Genomic DNA, 14,722 nt, shown 5'->3' with positions numbered 1-14,722 from the left:
TATATTAAGTATGTAACAAAAAGCATGGAGGGTCTTCTACTATATATATATATATATATATATATATATATATATATATATATATATATTACGTAGCAAATAAAAAAACAAAAAAAATCTATATATTGTAAATATTTTAAAATTATTATAACCTTTTAATACTTTTTAATTAGAATTTTATAAATATTTAATTTTTTTAATACAACAATTTTAAACTAGTATTTTAACGAAAGTATTTTAAAACGCTATAAAAAAGTATTAAAATTTCATACAAAATTTATGAAAAACTTTAAAAATGTTGTAAAAGAAAGTTTAGAAACAATTGTATAAAGTTATAAAAAAATGTATGAAAATGCAAATAAAAAGTAAAAAACTTGTAAGAAAAAATTTAAAACATTTATAAAATATTTGGTTTAAAAGAACTTGTATTAAATTTAAATGAAACTATAAAAATATGTTTAAAAAAAATTATAAACAAAGTTTAAAATATTGTATTAGAAAAATCTAGAGAAAAAAAATATCATAAAAATGTTGTAAGAAATTATAAAAAATGTAAGAAACTTGCAAAAAAATTGTTCACATTTACACAATTTTGTTTTCGTGCACATTTAACCATTTAACAAATTGAATGTCAAATATATACAAAACAAAAAAAAGTTTTCTAAACGTGAAAAAGATGAAAATGTAATTAGTCTGACAAGTCATTTTCCCAAAAAATTATTTTAGTTTAGCTTTTTTCCTTTTTCACCATAAATCTGGAAATTTCTTTATTCGAAAAAATTATATTGTTCTAACTATTTGTTACACTTTCAGGACTATGCTTTATGATATAAATGGAAAATGACATTGTCGTCTTTCATACAAATTAGGTCGAGAGCAAGTCCATCATTGCATCACTTGGTATAATAAAGTCATAATTTTAGATATTGACATGTCATCTAAAATACAAGTTCATTTTAAACGTTCATGTGTCAAACCAAAAGTAATCATAGAAATGAATCCATAGAATAACAAACAACATGTTCTTATAGTTTTGGCATTGTGGAGCTCCGAAATATAAATTTATTGACATGTGAAGTTATTGATCCATGGTGGAATTCTTCTATATGCTAAAGATTTAAGGATAAAACACATGCTCTTCTTTAGAATTTGTACGTCCTCACCTAACCTACTATTTTATTAATTGGTTTGTCATCAGTCAATGGTTTCTTATATGAACATATTAGTTTGTTTTCCTTTAACCTACTTGTAGGTATATTGTAATAAGGTATTCAACACATAATTTGAATATCTTATAATACTTGTAGCATAAATTTGTATGGGAAATGGATTATATGGATGATGATGAATTCAAAATGATGCTAACGTCATTGTTATGTGACAATTAATTATTACAAAGGACTTTGATCCTTAGTTTTATTAAGTTTAATAGCATTTATTCTTATTCATAATTTAAACCAAGAAATTTCTAGATTTTTAGTGAAAGAATTATTAGTTCTCATAGTTCGTTGGTGTTGTGTTTGAGTCTGTATGTGAAAGATTTCATATTTTATGTCTTTAGTCTTCCTTGTAATTACAAATATATGTCTTACTATGAATGTCTTTTTAGTCTTGTAGTCTTACACTAGGCTTCTTAGTTCTTGTTAGTTAGTTTGACAAGTTGTCTTAACTTATGTGTCATGACCTGATTGGTCATTTCCTAAACGATTCCCTTGTGATGTCCTATATATATATATATATATATATATATATATATATATATATATATATATATATATATATATATATATATATATATATATATATATATATATATATATATATATATAACAGATGTTAGTTAGATAGAGATTATCTTTTGAGAGGTTATTACGTCAAATTGTAATTGAGGTTCTTACTCTCTAATCAAATTCAAGATCATATTTACTTGAATATGTTCATTCTAATGTTATCTTACAAACATGATTTATGTTTTTCAGAATCTAATCGATCCTACATGTGGTACCTGTAACAACCGGATTTTCAGGGACATTATTGTTTATGTTAATCTTGAGATTTGAGGAGGGACTCGACGAGTTGAGAGACCAACTCGCCGAGTCGAGTTAAGATTTCCGTGTGGATTTAATGAGTGAACTCGACGAGTCCGAGGATGGACTCACCGAGTAGGTACTGGCAGAGAAAACCCTAAGTTTCGGGGTTGGAGCCTATTTAAAGGAACTTATGACCTTGGGTGTGCCTCATATCTCCTGTAAGAAACCCAAAATCGCCATTGGAGCTAAGGAAGAGTTCTTGTGATGAAATTAAGTAATCTTGGTGTGGTTTTTCAAATGAAGTGAAGGGATTCAGCTTGAAGGACCAATGGAGGTTGTTATTCTGAGACATCTAAGCAAGGATCTCTATTTTGAGGTACTATTTCGCCCCTTCCTTCTGTTTTGTGTAAAAATCCTCGAATCTAGGGTTTTCTTTACCCTTTCTTAGATACTATATGATGCATACGAGATCCCAATGTGGAATAAGCTTTAGATCTGGACCTTAAGAGGTCCAGAGAGTCCCAATCTTCCAGCTTTATGAAGTCCCTTTGGGGTTATGGATCTAGGTTGCCATTTTAGGAGCTATTTCTTCATATAAGGGCATAAGAGTGTTGGATGAGCTTAAAGATTGAATCTTTACGTGATTATTGAGTGTAAGAAGGTCAGATCTATAAGTTAGAGAAACAGATCTGACCTTAGAAGGTCTTTTCAGTGTTGCCATGGAGGGAACTCGACTAGTCTGGGGGACTCGACAAGTCGATTCGGGTTGCCCCGCGATTCGTGACCAGTGGTAACCCGTCGAGTGAAAGGTTAACTCGACGAGTTAAGTGAGGCTTTTGAGGATTCAGAGGACACGCATGGACTCGCCGAGTCACTCGAGTGCACTCGACGAGTCTGGTCAGAGTTGACCGTTGACTTGAGTTGACTTTTGTTGACTTTGGTGTTTTGGTCAACATAAGTAAAAGAGATCGTAGAGGGGTGAAATTGTCTTTTACCCACTACTCGATTTGAGAGGGAAAGAGGAATTGTCGGTTTGATTAGAGATATTTGCCTTATGTGTTAGGCGGTGGCGAGTTCGAGATTCAAGTGTAAGGATAACTGCTTGCTGCTTTCAGGTGAGTCTTCTCACTATACTTTACCTTGAGTGGTAATTAGAGTTATGTGACAGAGTTATTGTATGCTATTTATGTGATGTGTTGCACTGCATTATTTCTATGTGATTTATGATGTGTGTATTCCAGAGCTTGACAGAATCAGGACCGGAAGGTCCACAGAGTTAGAACCGGAAGGTTCACAGAGTTAGGACCAGAGGGTCCACATGAGTTAGGGCTCCAGGGCCCACAGAGTTATAGCCTCGAGTGGCTAGTATGTATTATGTGTGGTGTTTTGGGGAACTCACTAAGTTCGTGCTTACCGTGTTATGTGTTATGTGTTTCAGGTTTTCTCAAGATCACGGGACGGCACCGGCTCGATTGTACACACCAGAGGAGGAGTTATGTTTTAGAGGATCCTGGATTATTATTTAATTAATTATGGAGTTATGTTTATTAATTTAAACAAAGTGAGATTTTTACGAAAAGGGTTATAAGAATTAAGCGAATTTAATCAAAATTTTAGTTTTGAAAATTTTGGTGTTACAGTACCAGAGCAAGGATTTCTATGAGCTTATTTCAAATCCATTACATTTGTTTGTGGTCTTCAATTCTTGTTTTGATACTTCATTTTTCTAATATTTTCTTCATTTTGCAATCTCATTGTAATTTGATCTAAATTTCATTGTTGAATTAATCGTTTTGATTTTAATTCTAAATTTGCTTATTGATTATTACTCAAAATTTTCATTTGAAATCATGTCAAAAGAAGATTCTCATGTTGTTTCTTTCAATTTGTCGAGTAGTATCAAATCATATACTCGTATTCCAAGTATGTTTCCTAAAGATTATGAAGTTTGGGTGTCACACTTTAAAGATTACATCTTAGGAACTAAAAAACATCGATCAAACATTTGTAAATCAATTGCTAAAGGTCCTCATCGATGTACAAAGTGGAACGAATTTGTTAACACACTTGGTGATTATGTTGATATTTGTGGGAGATTTAAAGATTTGACAACTAAAGAAAAGGATAAGATCGAAGGTGATTTAAGAGCTAAAATAGATTTACGTTTCACATTTCCACTAGACACATTCATACTTGTAAGCTCTTTTGACACTGTAACACCTGGTTTTTTAGGTAGCAGTTTTGTGCTTTGCAAGATTGTGGTTTCAGGATTTTATTTTGACCATGACATGGTAAGGCTTTTGTAACATCCATAAAATTTCAATAAAATTTAAACTTTTTCAAAACAACCCTTCCACTAAAAAGTGTTTACAAAACCATTTTGTCCAAAAACAATATTCAAAATCAGAGCCATTTACAACATAGTTTTCAAAACATTTTCATTATCAGAGTATTCCAGAAATCATAAGTCCTTAAAATGTGAGGATGTGTATGATCATGCCTTCACCTTGCCACGATCTACTGAAGTACCTGAAACCATAAACCAAATGTAACACTCCGATTTCTTGAATGAGAAATTTGAGAAGTTGATTCGCATTAGAGGACCTACTCGACGAGTTTGTTGGTCCCAACTCGTCGTGTAGGAGTTGAGCAGGATACATGGGATATGAAGTCTACTCGTCGATTCGGAGGATTGGACTTGACGAGTTGAGTCTATTTAATGAAACCCTAATTATTCGGGCTTGTACCCTATTTAAAGGTCTTTAACTGCTTTACCCCGCCTCCCTCATCACTTTACCACCCTGAGACAAACCCTAATTGAGTACCTTCTATTTGAGAGTGTTTAGAGCTAATAGAGGGTGGGTTTTGGTGCATTTATTGAAGAGAAGAAGCTTGGAACAAGAAGTAGTCTTTGGATTCGACATCATCTTAGTAGTAGCAGTCATTTGAAGGTAAAAAGTTAATACCTTGACTTCTTGTTTGTTAGATCTCTCCTTTAGAGAGTTTATGGGCCTTTTTAGCTTCTCCTTGAGTCATTAATGGTTGTGAGCGTGCTATGGAGCTGTAAGACCTCATATATGGACGTTACTAGGCCCTTTATGCCTAAAGCCTCAAGCTTTATGAAGCTTTGTCCCGTTTTCATGTCCTAAACTCCTTCTTGAGCTTAGTATTGGGTGTTTTAGCCTTGTGAGGCCTTGCATGATCGTAAAGTTAGCAACTTTACATGGTAACTTCATCCTAGGAGGTTGGATCTAGAGTTTGGAGCATTGAAATCGGCTGGTGTAATGCATGAAGAACTCTACAAGTCGAGTCGGGTTTTCTCGTTTTTGGATTCAGAGTGAACTCGACGAGTTGGTGGGATAACTCGACGAGTGGCTAGGGTTTTCCCCGATCTTCTAGACTCTGCATGGAATCGACGAGTTAGCTAGCAACTCGGCGAGTTGACTCGGGTTTTCGTGGTTTATTAAGTACTGAGGAACTCGACAAATAGATGAGTTGCACTCGACAAGTTGGGTCAGCATTGACTGATTGACTTCCGTTGACTTAGAGTTTTGGTTAAGCTGTGAATTTTGGAGGCTAAGGAGGGTGGAGTCTAAACCAACAGTTCGAGTGTGGGATATATTTCTTTACTATGCAAGGTGAGTCTTCTCACTATACTTACCTGAGTGGTAATATTGTGTGACCGGAGGGTCTTATTTGAGTTATTGACCGGAGGGTCCTATGTGCTTATACTAAGTTATGTGATATTATGCATTTTGTCTTTGTGATTTATGCTATATTATTTCGTGCCTTACTGAGTTAGGACTAAAGGGTCCAAACCGATTTGTGAGACCGGAGGGTCTTCACTGAGATACAGGACTGGAGGGTCCAACCCGAGCTTTGAAACTGGAGGGTCTCACTAAGATACATGACCGAAGAGTCCACACCGAGCCGTGAGACCGGAGGGTTCTCACCGAGACGCATGACCGGAGGCTTTATGCCGAGCTATAGCCATGATAGGCTTATTATTTGTGTATGTGGTATTTTGGAGAACTCACTAAGCTTCATGCTTACCGTTTTGTGTGATATGTGTTTCAGGTACTTCTCAAGATTGCGGGAAGGCGTTGGCTTGATTGTACACACCAGTTAGAGATCATGATTTTGAGGATTCTGGGATTTTATCAAACATATGTTGACTTGTGTTTTGACAACATATACATTTTGTGGTTTTTGGTAAAAGTTATAATCAGTTTATGTGATTTTAAAAATGAAAAATTCATTTGAAAATTTAGAGTGTTACACCAAAATTATAAGCATGAAGCATAGCGAGTTCCCCCAAAGTACCATCAAACAAACAATAGCACATATACAAAGCAACACATATGGGTTCAATCAACAATCTGGTTGGAATACCAACATACTATATGTCCAATCAACCATCGGGTTGGAACACCTTTGGCCCTCAACTATCGGTTTGGAATGCTAACATACTATGTTCCAATCAATAATCGGGTTGTAATACCCTCAGCCCTCAACCATCGGGTTGGAATGCCAACATACTATAGGTGCAATCAACCATCGGGTTGGAATACCCTCGACCCTCAACCATCTAGTTGCAATGCCTACATACTATGGGTTCAATCAACCATCAGGTTGGTATAACCTGAACCTGTTGGCTTATGCACAAAGCAGAGAAGCCTCAACCACCATATGCACATATAACATATAATCATATGATAGTCTATAGCCAGTCAAATAGATCTAGCCAATCACTAAACATTGGAGTATCCTATTGATGTGCACAAAAGTACTCACTAATTTTAATATTTATAACCTAACAAACTTAACTAACTATGCACTTATAGGCAGTGTACCTAGTCAGATTACAGTATAGCTTGGGTAAGTCGGGTGTCGATCACAGGGAACGGTGTTCTAATTAATTTACTTACTATTAAATTAACCTAATTTATTAACAAGTTTAAAAGGGGTTTTATCTGGCTTTACAAGATCAGATGAACTTAAATCAAATTCAATAAATAAAAACACACTCTTGTTTAGTTTGAATCCACTTCTCCCTAATGGCTAGCTAATGATTACGAATTATTGAGTTGGTTTTTAGTTGTATTAGTAATTTAGTTCTAACTTACCAATAATTAACTAATTCATGTCAAACCATGTATGTTCACACATAATTAAACACAAAACTAATTATGAATCTAAATCTGCTATGTAAGATTTGTTGTATAAACACAATTATGATCATAATACACGTTCTCTAGCACAGCTAAGCTTTATTTATTCTAATTACTAACTAAGATTGGTCAATCCTAGCTCTAACAAGTCAATGTTCACTAAATCGTTAGGTAAACAGGTTCATGCAGTTTAATGGTCACTAAGCTACACAGAACATACAATCAAGCAATTAGATAAACAAATAATAGCATGCTAGGTTATTCAAATCAAACACAAGCAATTTTTTACCAACTAAACTTAATCCATAAGCATATAACTATTCATAAGTTTAAAGCTTCATATAGCTAAACAAGAGTAGCTAGATTCAGCTGCTCATCATAGCAACTAGACCAACACAGCTAAAAATAATGAAAGACATGTTCTTATTTAACTAAAATATAAACCTTTACTCCTTTTTGGTGTTGAAAACCCTCTTCCAGAACCGTTCTTTCGCTATGAATCATCTCTTGGAACTCTTTTTTTTTTCTACCAAAAGCTTCTCCTTTCATCATAATCAGGAGCACTTATATAATCTTCAAAAACCCGTGCCACGTCGTAGCCAGATGTGCCACGTCGTGGGCTTCAAGCAATTCGTATCCTCCAAGGAAATCCTCCGCGTCGCGATGTCTATCTTCTGGAACACCCGTGCCACGTCGTGGGCTTCATCGCCACGTCGTGAATTAAGTGTTTATCGTGAATTTATTATTTTCTTGTCTTTCAAGCCTCCCATGTTCCACATTTGGGCACTTTTGGTCCCTCTCTTCGAGAATCCTTTATATTGACTAAAAATAACAATTTAAAATTATAAGTATCATTATTCTAAACATATGATCAATTTATTAATAAAAATGTACTTAAATATTGCCTAAAAATAAGTATAAATATGGCAATATCAAAATACCCCACACTTATGCTTTGCTTGCCCCCAAGCAAATTTAAACTTAACTCTTAATTACTAACACCACACAGAACAATCCGCCTCTAGTTCAGCCATTATGCCAAGACCTCAACGCATGCTTTTGTGTCTAAAATATTCCTAAAGTACCCCCCCCCCATACTTTAAATACTCACAATCTTCATAAACACTCGCCCACTTTTTCTGAACAATGCTCATGTTATGCAACCCTCCGAATCCATCCCCAGAAAACTTCCTTATCCTCAAGGTATTTTTAGTTGATCAACCTAAGCATACATAATCTAGAATTACAATCATTGATACCACTATAGAGCTCTTTTGGAATTCTTCAATTCTTTGACATTTGATCTTTGATTTCTTTGAATTCACCACCTTATATGATTTGATTTCTGGTATCTTCAACTTTTGAATTTCTTTGATCTTTTGATCTTCACTTTATTTGCTCCAAAATTCTTCACACTTTTCTCGTAATTCTCTTTTTTTTTTAACATGTACCTCACTTTTTTCACTCAAAACCTACATGCTTAAGCAGAGGCGCTCAACCTCAACCTTTATTGGTTAATGATAATAATTTTCCTGGATACATTTCAGGTTTAGGTTGCTAAACATATTGCATCCCTCAAACCAAGCGGGGTTATGTTTTTGTTCCATGATTTCACTAAAATAAGGGAGGCCACAAATGCACTATAACGTATATTGGCTCAACTAAATATTTGAACTTTCATCGGATCATCCCACATAATACTAGCAATTATAGCTCAAATTATTATTACTAGATTCAATTATTAAAAATTCAAAATTTCCAAAATTTTCAATTTTTACTATCAAATTCTATGATTTTCTAGCAATGTACTTTTTCTACCCCTACCCCACACTTATTTCATACAATGCCCTCATTGTATGCATAAAAATAAATCAAAATTAAAGAAAAGGGAGAAAAAGGAACAGACTCCCCTAGGATAGTGGCGTGAGCATCCCCAAAAGTGTGGAAAACGTGCATTTGGATATGGACTTCCAAAAATAGAAACTCGGTGTAGAACTGGTTGAATACGTAAACAAACCACGAACATGACTTGAAACTTCAATTCTTCAAAGTGGGTATTTGTAAGGAAAAATGTGGGCAATGATAAAATGGGACACGTCGTGGCAGGTGACTGGTCACGTCGTGATATGGGATGAAAGCGCGAACACCAAAATGCTATTCTTCAAACTGCAAGAAGGCCACGACGTGGCGTAAGGATTCCACGTCGTGGAAACTGGGCATCAGAAGAAAATGGCTTATTTGTTTTATTTACTCTAGCAACTTTGACCAATGGCTAACTGGTTTCAGACGCTTCTATGCGAATATATTTCCCAACTGTAACCTCTCTCCTACTAAAATACCCCACACTTATCTTGAATTGTGGGTTCCAACTCACGACTCTAAGCTTCCTTGACTAGACAAATATGACTCGAAAGTTAACCTTTTATGCTCCTTAGCATTCCAACGCTAATCTGAAAAATGGAACAACACAAAAGAAATAAAAAGTAACATCATAGTTTAAGAATGTTTTACATTACACACCAAATTCAAACATAAAACAAAAAAAAACTACTCAAAAACAAAACAAAAGAAAAAGAAATAAAATCAATCATCATCTTGATCTTGTGCTCCACTTGGCCCTGCCCCGTCATTCTGCAGACGCCATAGCTCCTCCCATGTCGGAAAATAGGGATACTGTGGTGGCATAGAAGGTGGTCGGGTCACACCTAAATGCGAATAAATACCCTTAGTAAGCTGAGTATGGTAAATGGCATGCCCCCGTAGATTATCCAAATACGTTCCCACCCGACTCTGAAAAAGGTCGGTGGGCACTCCCTGCACATACTGCGAAGCAGCATGTTCTCTCTCGACTTCACCTCTAGCCCGCACATTCCGATGCCGCGGTCTGGCTGGTGGTTGCTGTCCTGGCTGCACCTCCTCTTGCTCATCATTTATCGGCGGTATAACAAAATGACCCCCGATATTCACCACCGCCCGCATAACACCCAAGACTTGAATGGTCAAGTCTGTGTCTGAGAATCGAGTAAGATTCCTCACAAAGTCATGGGTCAAAATATGATATGACCTAGCCAGGCGAGTAACCAAATGCCCCCCAGTAATCGGGCTCTCGGGCCTAGAATTGGCCGCTTTCTTCCCCATGAACCTCGCCAACATATAAGGTAAATCCCAGCAAACTCCCGAGGTAATAAGAGTCCATAAATAAAAAAGATTATGAATGGGGACTTTATCACCATGATGCTTGTGATTTATTGAAAAAGTGATAAGGCGGTGCAAAAATCGGAAAACAGGATTCCGAATTTGTGACTCACTCGAGTCACGAGTGTTATACTCATGGTTAGAAATGCCCCGCCAGAACTGCACATCCATAGTACCGGGAGCAAAATCCCGAACACATCCAAGCAAGAACGGAATGAAAAACGGAGATTGCGTCTCCACTTCTGTATAGAGCCCCATACGCCAAGCAAATTCCCGAAGACTACACTCTCTATACACACCACCCAAACGAAACACAAGTGCCCGGTTGTAGGTGAAATCAAGGGTGCGTTCCTCGAAGCATATGGTAGAGAAAAACTCTACCGACAATTCCCGGTACACGGGTTCTTGAATGGCAAATAAATTCCTCCACCCGTGACAAGTGAAAGAAAACTGATCTCCAACATAAGTCTTCGACCAATAACGTCCCAACTCAGCTACCATTCCCGCTCCACCAAGCCATCCCCAATCGATAATTGGGGCTATTGCAAACTTCCTATTATATAGCCATCCAAGCCGATTCTCGTAAGTAGTTAGCAACAGTCGGGGAATGTTTTGAGGAAACTGGTATAAGGGATGTATGCTTGCTACATCTATCGGGTTTTCCTCCTGTGGAACAGCTCGTCGTGGTCCCATTTCAGCATACAAAAGAAAACCAAAGCAGCAAACAACCAACACATTAAAACAATTTAAACCTGTTTCACAGAAGTCACGACGTGGCCAGGCTATGCCACGTTGTGGGCCGCGATCGGTCACAGTTTCCAGATCGGTCCATGTGCATGCCGTATCTACCAAAATTAGTGCTTGGGGTTTGTTCCTATGGACATTTAAGGGATATTCAATCTAAAATCAACCACTAGATTCAACCAATTTCGTGAACCATACAAACCCTAACCATGAAAACTTGAAATTGGAAGAACTAACTACAAAATAATGAGTAAAACACATACCAAGTAGATTAATTGGCAAGATCTTGCAAGGAAATTGGAAGTAGATTAAGAAATTGGCTGTGGGGTTATGTTGTTCCCGTTCATGCAGCAGTCTTCAAGTGTGATTGGGGCTTATTGGTCAAAGGGTTTTAAGGAAATGGTCCCCCCCCCCAATTTTTAAAGGCCACGACGTGGTTGGCTATGCCCACTTCGTGGACCTTAAATCTGCTTTATAGTCCTGTGTTTCCGTTTTGACCCACGACATGGCTGGATATGCCCACGTCGTGGAAACTGCCAAATTGCACAATTCTTTAAAATCATGCATTTTAACTTATCAGTTATTAGATGATGAATTGATGTCTTTCCTAGTTTCAAAAAAAAAGAAAGAAAAAAAATTAAAAGAAAAGAAAATGCAAACCAAACTCGGGTTGCCTCCCGAGAAGCGCTTCTTTTTCTTGGAGTCTTGAGCTGGACTTCGTGCCTTCTACGTTGAATCTTCGGAAGAGTCCACCATTAAGATCTTTTTTTCCTTGAACCGCCGCTTGTAAGCTTGAACTCGTCTTTTATATGCCTTATTTGAATTCTCCTTTTTTGCCTTGCCCTCTTCTTCAAGCTTGCGTTTTGTGCCCTTAGTTTGTTCCTTGCACTCCATAGCATCCTCCTCTTCTTTCACCACCAGCCTTGTTACTCTTGAAGTGACCTCCTCTTCATCACTTGTCATTTCCTCCTCCTCTTTGCTCACCCAAGAAGGTGGACTCTTGTAAGCTATGACTTCAATCAAATACGAAATAGATGCCCTCGGTTTTGTCCTTTTGAGTTGATGAACTGTCTTTATCTCTTCTTCCATAAGCTTTTCCATTTCTTTCAGTTCATTCTCTTCGTTAATTGTGAATACCTCTTCTTTATCTTCTTGAAAGTCGTCTTTTATCCTAAATACTTCTTGTTCATCTCCAGCCCTCAAAGTGAGCTTAGACTCGCGGATATCAACAAGGGCTCCAGCAGTGTTAAGCAATGGCCGACCAAGGATTATTGGAACATCCGGATCATCTTTCATGTCCAAGACTACAAAGTCTATTGGAAAAACAAATTTTCCAATTTTCACCAAAATATCTTCCACGATGCCATGGGGTTGTGTCACCGAACGATTCGCCATGTGAATCTTCATTTTTGTAGCTTTCATCTTCTGAATCTCCAATTTTTGATAAAATGAAAAAGGCATCGGATTAATGCTAGCCCCAGAATCGGCTAAAGCATTAACCCTCATTTTATTCCCAAACTCACATGGAAGAGTGAGGCGTCCAGGATCCCCCATCTTTTCTGGTGTTTCTCCCAACACAGCTTTTGAAGTTTGTTCACTTAGAATCACTGTAGACTGCTTCTTTAATTGCCTTCGAGTGTCTATCAAGTCTTGCAGGAATTGCTGGTTCTCGGGGGTTTTGGATAACGACTCGACAAAGGGGGTATTAATTGGGATCCCCTTCACATGCTTTACAAACTCTAAATGCTCCTTCTCCAGTTGACTGAGTGTAGCTCGGGTGGGAAATGGAAAAGGTGGATGATAAGCTGGAACGGGCTCAAAGTATTTTTGATCAGACATGCGCCACGTCGTGGCCAGAGGAGTGCCACGTCGTGGCGAGCCTGGTTCAGCAATTTTTCCACTTTCGATCTTTGATTTCTTGGGCTGCTGCGGTTCTTCTTCCAATGCCTCCAGGAACTCAGATATTGCATCTTCTTCAGTATCGATGGCCATTACGTGAGATTGGGTCATTACTTCAGGATTCTTCGGGGACAATTTTTCATGAACTAGAGTGGATAGTTGACCAAATTGTACTTCAAGGTTATGGATGGAGGCTTGCTGGTTCTTTATCAAAGTTTGTTGTTCCAAAATGTTTGAATCAGTGGCATCGTGTCTCTTTTCCGAAGCCTCCATAAACTTCATCAAAATGGTTTCTAGGTCGGGTTTCTTCTTGGCCGGCGGTTGCTCCTTTTGATAAAGGCCTCGACCTGTCTGCCTATATTTCTCTTCTTTTTGCTTCTTATACTCTTCATATGGCAGCCACTCCTTCTTCGGTTTCCTCCAGTCCTCATCAAACTTATCCCCACTAGAGTAGCACACTTGAGCTTTTCTGTTCCCAAACTCATCTACATTGCAGTCCTTGGTCAAGTGTGGACCACTGCATCTCTCGCACCCCACTCTTATGGCATGTATCGATTGGTCCATTTGTGTTATCCTGCGATCCATGTTATTCAACATGGCCATGACAGCTGCAATTTCGGCAGTTTGGGCCCCTCCACCGCCTTTGATTCCATCTTGCCTTGGATTGTGGTATTCGCAAGAGTGCTTCGCGAATTCTTCAATTAGCTCCTTGACCTCCCTTGGATTTTTCTTTGTCAGCGGTCCTTGAGAATGAAGGAGTTGTCTTGTCATCACATTGACCCCATCATAAAAGATTGGCATCTCTTGTTGCACATTTAGGTCATGTTGAGGGCAATTTCTAAGCAAGCCCTTGTACCGCTCCCATGCTTCGTATAGTGACTCCCCCAGTTTTTGCTCAAAGTTGGCTTTTGCCTTCTTGAGTTTGGCTATCTTGGATGGCGGGGAAAACTGGTCCAGGAATTGCTCACGCATTTGAGCCCAAGTGGTGATTGTACCCGGTGGGAGTGCTTTCAACCACTCCTTAGCAGCTCCTTTGAAAGTGATGGGAAGCATCCTAAGCAAGACTGTGTTTCTGTTGACATTTGGGACATTGAAGTAATCCGCAATGTCTTTGACTTCATCTAGATGCTTAAAAGCATCCTCATGATCTTTCCCGAAAAATGGGATGTCCTTCAGTGCGGTAAATATGTGTCCCTTCAGCTCGAATGTGACAGTGGCAGGTATTGTGGGTTGGACTAAACCGGGACCCACATCTTCTCGGATCTGCTTCTTGTAAGCTCCCATGGACATTTCTTCAATCTTTGCCATCTCGTTCCTTGGCTCGTTCTCGGGTTCGCTCGTGTGTTCTTCAAATTCTGGCTCGGTATCGCTTTCCGACTCGGTTTGGACGGGTGTATGATCCAAATGCCCAAGATTTCTCTTGTGCCTCGCTGATGAACTTGACTCTCCTGTCCTCTTTCCCGACTTCCTAGAAAAAGCTGACTTCAATTCTTGCAAGGACGTCTTTTTCTTGTGAAGTGCAGACTCGGGGTCTTCAAGTGGTGGCACCAAGTGTGTGTTTGAGCTTCTGGTCATGAACTCCTGCAACTTGCTAAACTAAAAACGTAAAACCGAACTAAAATAAGAAAAACTAACTAAAAACTAAAAATTTAGTTTTCTATCTGTCCACGTCGTGGCAAGTAT

At 37.9% G+C, this 14,722-nt stretch overlaps 1 non-coding gene across 1 annotated transcript; it reads left to right on the top strand.

The window, feature by feature from the left end:
* Positions 1-13,856: 13,856 nt before the first annotated feature.
* Positions 13,857-13,963, top strand: LOC111879233 (small nucleolar RNA R71). The gene has a single exon (XR_002846032.1). It is a non-coding gene; the product is annotated as a small nucleolar RNA R71 (small nucleolar RNA).
* The last annotated feature ends 759 nt before the right edge of the window (positions 13,964-14,722 follow it).

The sequence above is a fragment of the Lactuca sativa genome, chromosome 8 (genome assembly GCF_002870075.4).
Source record: "Lactuca sativa cultivar Salinas chromosome 8, Lsat_Salinas_v11, whole genome shotgun sequence".
In the NCBI taxonomy this organism is placed as follows: domain Eukaryota; kingdom Viridiplantae; phylum Streptophyta; class Magnoliopsida; order Asterales; family Asteraceae; genus Lactuca; species Lactuca sativa.
Note: the sequence above shows the minus strand (reverse complement) of the source record. Positions and strands in the feature narration are given on the sequence as shown.